The sequence below is a fragment of the Mirounga angustirostris genome, unplaced genomic scaffold, assembly GCF_029215605.1.
Source record: "Mirounga angustirostris isolate CCGP_5_RB_7025 unplaced genomic scaffold, mMirAng1.0.hap1 SCAF_16, whole genome shotgun sequence".
NCBI classification, from domain to species: domain Eukaryota; kingdom Metazoa; phylum Chordata; class Mammalia; order Carnivora; family Phocidae; genus Mirounga; species Mirounga angustirostris.
In genome coordinates, this window is record NW_026991724.1 from 22184661 (window position 1) to 22193250 (window position 8590).

At 38.7% G+C, this 8590-nt stretch overlaps 1 pseudogene across 1 annotated transcript; it reads right to left on the reverse strand.

Moving 5' to 3' along the window:
- Positions 1 to 328: 328 nt before the first annotated feature.
- LOC123842788 (52 kDa repressor of the inhibitor of the protein kinase-like) lies at positions 329 to 2754 on the reverse strand (annotated as a pseudogene). The gene has a single exon (XR_010407985.1). The product of XR_010407985.1 is annotated as a 52 kDa repressor of the inhibitor of the protein kinase-like (transcript).
- Between the last annotated feature and the right edge of the window lie 5836 nt (positions 2755 to 8590).

Genomic DNA, 8590 nt, shown 5'->3' on the forward strand with positions numbered 1-8590 from the left:
CTGATAACTCAATACCAGACAGTTGGATCCAGTGACAATAAATGTTTTATCTAAAATGACTTAACTAAAACAATTCCCAAGTGCCATTAGCAGAGATCCCACAGAAGTGTAATGTGGCACTTTCAATGCTATCTTCTGGAACAGGTATGTCTCCAAAGCATGAGAGTTTAAACAGGGGCCATTTAAATTGGCAGATTATCAATGGCTAATGTACTCAATGAGAGGTCGACAGGTCAAGATATTCAGTGATTAAGTGGCCTACATACACCTGACAGCCTTTCTGTAAGATGTTTTCAAATTTCTTACAGATTTTTCCAAATATCAAACATAAGAGAAAGCCTACTTTAAAAGTCTTTTAGGTATTTTCAATGGTTTCTGAGTTATCTGTAGGAAGCTCTGACTTAGTTGTATAGAGTTTGATATACGTGTCCACCATTAAATCCAGATCATGTTTTATATCAAAATTTATGTTAAGCAAAGCCAAGTTACTTGACCTTTGGTCTGTCAAAGTGTTCCTCAGGTATGCTTTGAGACGCTTTCGCCCATTTTCATAGCGTTCATTCTCAACCTTCATCACAGGAAGAATGCGTAGGACTTTTAGCAATGCATAAACATTAGGAACAAACTTGATGTCTGGTAGATGCAGGGCTTCATAAATGGTGGATGGAAGCTCTATATCTTTCCCTCTGTGTTTCCACTTGATTCTCCAGCAATGCAGCTCAGCTGAGAGTATGTCGGGATTGGGCAAGTCACTTCTGTACATGTCAGCATGGTGCTCCTCCGATGTATTAAATTTGAGCTGTCCCATGACAGAGGGTACAAGAGATAAGCATTTAAGAGCTTTGAGGTGCTGTTCTGAGAATATATCTTTCAGTTCCTGAATAATGTGTTCCACTGTTGGAACGCTTAGAGTTTCTTTATAGTAACTCTCAGAAGTGAGCTGAGATTCCAGGTTACCTAGCTGGGCTCTGCGGAATTTCCCAGGGAGTTTCATCTGAACATCAAGCTTAGTTGCCAAATTTGTGGCTTCTTCGAACCAAAATTCATGATAAACTTCAATATTTTCCATCACTTCATTTAGTGAATGCAGCACTGCAGTCAAGCTACTGGCTGCAAAGAAGACATCAGAGGTTTGCCCTTGAAGGTTTTTCCCAAAGGCTCTTGTAAAAGATAGAACATTTTTAAGAACAACAATGGTAACGATGAAATCAAAATCTGTTACTGCACTACAGAGTACAAAAGCTCGACCAGCTATATAGTTATTCCATCTAATATTTGTATCACTATTTATACCATCTAAACATAAAACAAGTGCTTGTAGGAGGTCCACTAAAATTTCAAAAGCATCATGCCTGCCTGTCCACTGAGAATGGCAGATTTCCTTCAGTTCTTTACCCTTTTCCTCATTATTCTGAAAGAGGACAGAAATTACATTGTCAAGCTCCAAAAGCAATTGTGGAGATCGATGGAACAAAGAACAAACTTCCTCAATTGTTCTTAACGCAACAGATACTCCCACAACAGGCACTGATTTTGCCAACCGTATATTTAAGGCACAGGAAGAGCAAAGTGTGTAGACAGCTGGGGGATATTTCTCTAAAAGTCTAGAAGCAACGACTTTCATTTTGGAAGAAAATCCACTGGACACAATGTAAGCCTGGCCACGATAATACTCCATGTTTAACCCCCACTTCTCAGTTATCGTAGTGTGAAATTTTACAGCCAAAATTTCTGCATCAGCTTCATAAGGCAAGAAGCCCACAAATTCCTCTCTCGGGTTATGAGATTCATCAACAAATCTCACCAACACAGGCAAGTGTTCTTCCCCTGCTATGTCCACTACGTCATCAGTGATGATGGAAAAGAAGTGGGAGTCTCTCACTTCCCTGAGGGTCTCCTCCCAAATGCAGCTCTCACAGATGTCTAGCATCTGTTTCTGCTGTGTTTTCGAGCAGAACAATGTGTTAACTGCTGTTGTCTCAAAGCGCTTTCTCAGAACCTCTTCGCCAGAATTTATCCGGCACTCCAGCAGTGCTTGGAAGTTATCTGGAGTAAACAGACCCTCTGGGATTTCATCAGTTTCATGCCCATCCAGAGGGATGTTTTGTTTTCCCATAAGAATCAAAATTTCAAATAAAGATTTTAAGTATTCTTTGTTTTCTTTCTCTTCAAGGGTTAAAGGTAAAATGTCTTCATCCTGTTCTTCACCCCCTTCTTCTGCACTGGGATTCTGAGCATTGCTGTTATTTATTTCTTTATGTTTTGGTTCCTGTTCAGAAGTTTCATCAATTTTTTTTCTGTTTCAGTGTCCTGATTTCATCTTCACTCAATTCTTTTATTCGTTTTCTGTGTCTACTATGTGGATTGTTCAAATGACTGGTAAGATCAAATATTGTTGGTATTGCATTATCTCGAAGAACTGTCCTATAAGGACTAGTTCTACAAATCATAGAGGTCTCAAAGTGTTTGGGACATAATCGATAATGTTTATTTAGTTGATCAGGTGTTTTATCTTCTAAGTCTGCTCTCCTACAATTCTCCCCCCACTTCTGGCATCTGGCCGGATCCCGCGGGAACCTGAAAAAGGCCAGGTCCGACTGCGTACTCTTCCTGTGCGGTTGGGGGCAGCGCAGAAGTTCGGCATCGTCGCCCACCCGCCGGCCGGCCCAGCCCTCCCCTCCCCGCCTCCTCAGGGCAGCCCGCCCGCCCGACGGGGCCGGGGAGGGGAGCCAGGCCGGCCGGCCCGCTCGGCAAGGCCGGCGCGCCGGGGGGAGGGGCGGCTTACAATCGCCTTTTATTAAAAAAATCATTTCGGGCGCCTGGGTGGCTCAGTCGGTTAAGCGACTGCCTTGGGCTCAGGTCATGATCCTGGAGTCCCGGGATCGAGTCCCGCATCGGGCTCCCTGCTCGGCAGGGAGTCTGCTTCTCCCTCTGACCCTCCTCCCTCTCATGCTCTCTGTATCTCATTCTGTCTCAAATAAATAAATAAAATCTTTAAAAAAAAAATCATTTCATAGATACAGCTTCAGAAGTAAATTTGTAAATGATCAGCCATTACAAAAAACTTAACTTGCAAATGTTATCTAAAATATTCATCTTTCCTGGCCAAGCTAAGTCAAATTCAATGTGAATAATAGTGTTTGAACAAGCTCCTAAAAAATCTTACATTAAGATAATTATTAATTAAGAACATCCAGGTCCTTTGGACTTCCTCACACTAAATTCATGTAATATCTTTACTTTTTAAGATCGTTTTAGTAGAAGTTGCACATTTATTTTAGAAGAAGATTGAAGCTCATGAAAATACAAGTATTGACTCATTTTCTCTCCGAGTACTTGAAGCATAATAAACTGTCCTGTGAAGTAAAAGAAGTTATAATGATTATGAAATGCAGACTACAATCTCTGAGTCTAAGTAGCTTAGAAACTTTTCTGCCTTTTTCATTCCATTGATTACCAGTACATTATAAAGCTCAAAATAAATGTGCAAAGGGGATCAAAAATTTAATCCTCATATACTACCTAACTGAGCTGACAATTTGTTTTGTGCTGCTTGAAAGTTTGGGTTACACAGTTTGTAAGAGTTGCTATTATTCTAAACTCTTACCACCACTTTCTTTTTTTTTCCTTGGTCATTAAACTTACCATTCTGTGTATAACTGAAATGGGTCTCTAGGTAGAAAAGGAAACTAGCATTAATTAGGCCATACTGAATCCTTTTCATCAGATGAGGCATATTCTTGTGATAATCAACTTTTTTAGGTAGTGGAACCAATTTAAGAACATGGTATATTAAATTTAAAAAACAATTTAATTTTGCATTTATACTTTCTTTTTGATTTTGACATTGTCTATAAATTCATTCTGTATAGGATACCGCATCTAAAGTGAGATTTGCTAAAAATAATAACAATAAATGATAAAAATCAACAAACACCTTGTAGATTTAGTAGAACATTTTAGTTTATTGAAGAAGTTAAAGTCACATTTTACTTTATGTTTATGTGTGTTTTGTGTTTCACTATTCAGTTTCTTTGCCCTAAGAACATAGAATTTGTAAGCCTTCAATTACCACTGAGCTGATGTGCTTTTGAATGTGACAATATGAGGGAAAAGAGACTCAGTATTGGGTAAACATCATATCATTTTTAAAGCACATTTTCACAGTAAGGAATATTGATTACAGTACATGGTTTGCAAGATGCATGTAAAGTGCCATTTAAAAGGATGGAGATATTTGCCATGCAGATATGTGGAAGTCTCACTGATTTAGGGCAAGAAAGTACAGAGAAAATGCTGGCTGCATTTTTTTAATCATCTTTTTAAAGAAGAAACAAGGTAATTATGGATTTGTATATAAGAAAAGATTAGGGTGGAATCCCTGAATATCCATTTACTCTCCTGAGGCCTCCAATCAAGATGGATTTGGGCTGCAATTATCCTCATGCTGTTCCTTTCCCAAAGTAATAGAAAAAAATAAAATAAGAGATGATATCCAGCTAGGGTCTTGGGAATAGTTTCCTAAATTGTCTTTCTGAGCTACCCTGAGGACCTATATGAACAATCAATAATAGCAACTTTTACCTAGAGACCTAGGATCCTGCCAGAGGAGCAGTTGTTAATATCAGGAGAGTGGATTAGCATAGCAAAAGAGAGGATTTAGTGAGTCGGGATGGGTTCCCCTCTTTAATTCCCACCTCCCATCCCCCTTAGCTTCCTTCCCACCACCACCACAAGGAAAATTTTGGTTTGCGACTTAGGGACAGTAGATGATCCAAAGGAAAATAATTGTGTTCTGAAGTCTGTTCTTGTCTTGTGTTCCCAAATGGGCAGCAAGGTCCTTAATGCTTGTGTTCTAGGTCTGTTAGTAAATATCTAATAAACATTTATATCATTAACTACACAGGTTGACCACTATTGTATACTGGGGTATAATGGGGTTCATTAATTTGCCACACATCTTAGAGTGTGTAAGTGGCGAGGAAGGGTCTGTATAGTTTACAGCTCACGCTCTTCACCTCCTAAGCAAAAACTTTTAGTACAGGGATCTGTACATAGTAGTGGCTCAGTAAATTTCTGTTGCTCTAATAAAACAAATAATTATATATATTTTTTTCATTTACCAAAAATGTATTCAAACACTGAATGAGGCACTGGGCTAGGTAGGGATTATTTTTTTTAATATCATTGCTTTAGCCTGTGTGAATATGTACAGCAGTTTGTGAATAGCATTAGTTTAGAGGAGGAGAGATGGTAAACAACTGTAGGGAATGGCTGTTAGGATAGTTTTTCACGATGCTTAATGTGGCCACAATGGGAAGTTACAGAACTCTGCCTATGGGGTTAGGTGGAGTCAGGAGATGTTTTGGAGGAAAGTGCATGATGGAATGGGTCTTGACAAAGATTGGCAAGAGGTGACAGGGTGGGTGGGCAATGCAGCAGCAAGGTAGGTAGGGAAAACAGCAGATAGAAAGATAAAAAGATGTGTTAGAGCATAACACATTTGGAGAAATCAAGTAATTGCAACGACTATTTAAATTGTCTTTTAAAATCTCACCTGATACAGATGGACTTTAGGATTCTAAAATGTCTGAAAAGGAGAAAAATGCTTTATGAATGCAATAATCACCTGGATGTAAGGAGAGGTAACACTGGAGAGAGGTTTAAAAAGCCTCAAAAAGCTGCTCCCGATCTGGTGACAGACGGCTCTGAATATGTAGGAGGTCTGACATTCTTCCTCCTTGTACTAGGTTGGCAATTTAAAACTATACTTTTTGAGGTAGCATTGTCTCCAAGGAGGGGGCTTGTGGCGGTTTGATGACTCAACATGAAATGTGTCTTAATTTCAGGGAGCCACATGGAAAGTTATTGGAAAGGTGAGCAGTATATTTTAAAATAATTGCCCCGAAGTGCTCAATTACATGTTTCTGAGTAAAAACATCTGTTAGTAGGAAAATAAAGATCAAGTTCCCAGTCTCTCTAATGTACCCTTAAGTGATGAATAAACATTTATAAAATACATCTTGCATTTGGTGGTGACATTTTGCTGCATAGGATTAATCTAACAAGGCAGAAACAAAGAAATGAGCTTTTCAATTTTTACTATTTTTACATCATTTTTTATAGTTCTACAGGTGTTTGGTAGAAAGAGCCTTGGAGTCACAGGGATTAGGTACATGAATCAGTTATTTAATATTTTCTGTGTGTTTTGTATAATTATAAGAATAATAATAATACCTCTTTCACATGGATTTGAGAGGATTAAATGAATTAGTATATGAAAACATCTATCTCAAAGTCTAACATAGAGCAGTGGCTTCACAAATGCTCATTTTCTTCCTTCTATCTATTATTCATCTGTTTTCAAGGTAAGTTAAACATAACTCCTGCCATAAATGTAAATTACTCAGCCATACCCAGTAGGCATTAATATATATTTGATGCTTCTTGAAATCAATTGTATGCTTTTTTTTTTTTTTTCTTTTTCTTTTATCAAGAGGGCCTAAATTTTTGGAAGGAAATCTTTGCCTAATTGGCCTCTGCAAAGTTCTGGATAAGAAGTGAGGAGGTGCTGATGTTTTGATTATGCCCATATTAGAATGGGGAAAGATCTGTGATGAAAACAAACCCCAAATACCACAAGAATTGTATGAGTCCTTCTAGGACAATCAATAGAGCAGACGAATTCACTGGTGACATCTGATAGGGAGAGAAAGGAGGTATAAAAGGCTCCAGGGGAGAGGTAAGTGCCATGACTGCTTTGAAAATTAGCACACTCCCAAATAATTTGAATCAAACATCGCTATTTTTTTAATGTTTTATTTGAATTCAATTTAGTTAACATATAGTATAATATTAGTTTCAAGGGTAGAGTTTAATGATTCATCAGCTGCATATAACTCCCAGTGCTCATTACATCAGGTACCTTCCTAAATGCCCACCACCCAGTTACCCCATCCCCCCACCCCTTTCCCCTCCAGCAACCCTTAGTTTGTTTCTTATAGTTAAGTCTCTTTTAGGGGGCGCCTGGGTGGCTCAGTTGGTTAAGGGACTGCCTTCAGCTCAGGTCATGATCCTGGAGTCCCAGGATGGAGTCCCACATCAGGCTCCCTGCTGAGCGGGGAGTCCACTTCTCCCTCTGACCCTCCCCCACTCATGCTCTCTCTCTCAAATAAATAAATAAAATATTTTTTAAAAATAGTCTCTTTTTGGTTTGCCTCCCTCTCTGTTTTTATCTTACTTTATTTTTCCTTCTCTTTGTTTTGTTTCTTAAATTCCACATATGAGTGAAAACATATGGTATTTACCTTTCTCTGACTTACTTCACTGAGCATAATACCCTCTAGTTCCATCCACGTTGTTGCAAATGGCCAGATTTCATTCTCTTTGATGGCTGAGTAATATTCCATGGTACTATCTTTTTTATTCATTCATCTGTCGATGGACCTCTGGACTCTTTTCCGTAGTTTGGCTGTTGTGGACATTGCTGCTATAAAGATTGGGGTGCATGTGCCCCTTCAATCCACTTTTTTTTGTATCCTGTGAATACCTAGTAGTACAAATGCTGGCTCATAGGGCAGTTCCATTTTTCACTTTTTGAGGACCCTCCATACTGTTTTCTCAAGTGGCTTCACCAGTTTGCATTCCTATCAACAGTGTTAGAGAGTTTCTCTTTCTCCACATCTTTGCCAATGTCTCTTGTTTCTTGAGTTGTTCATTTTAGCCATTCTGACTGGTGTGAGGTGATTTTCACTGTGGTTTTGATTTGTATTTCTCTGATGCAGAGTGATGTTGAGCATGTTTTCAGGTGTCTGTTGGTATTTGTATGTCTTCTTTGGAGAAATGTCTGATCGTATCTTCGGCCCATTTTTTTGTTTTTTGGGTGTTAAGTTAGATGAGTTCTTTATAGATTGTAGATACTAGCCCTTTATCTGATATGTCATTTGCAAATATCTTCTCCCATTTTGTAGGTTGCCTTTTAGTTTGGTTGGTTGTTTCCTTTGCCATGCAAAAGCTTTTTATCCTGATGAAGTCCCAATACTTTATTTTTGCTCTTGTTTCCCTTGCTTCTGGAAATGTGTCTAGCAAGAAGTTGCTGTGGCCGATGTCAAAGAGGTTGCTGCCTGTGTTCTCCTCTAGGATTTTGATGGTTTCCTGTCTCACATTTAGGTCTTTCATCCATTTTAAGTTTATTTTCGTGTATGGTATAAGAAAGTGGTCCCGTTTCATTCTTCTATATGGGGCTGTCCAATTTTCCCAACACCATTTGTTGAAGAGACTGTCTTTTTTTCCACTGGATATTCTTTCCTGCTTTGTCGAAGATTAGTTAACCATAGAGTTGAGGGCCTATTTCTGGGTTCTCTATTCTGTTTCATTGATCTATGTGTCTGTTTTTGTGCCAGTACCATACTCTCTTGATGATTACAGCTTTGTAATACAGCTTGAAGTCCGGAATTGTGATGCCTCCAGCTTTGGTTTTCTTTTTCAACATTCCCTTGGCTATTCTGGGTCTTTTTTGGTTCCTTACAAATTTTAGAGCTTGTTCCAGCTCTGTGAAAAATGTTGATGGTATTTTGATAGGGATTGCATT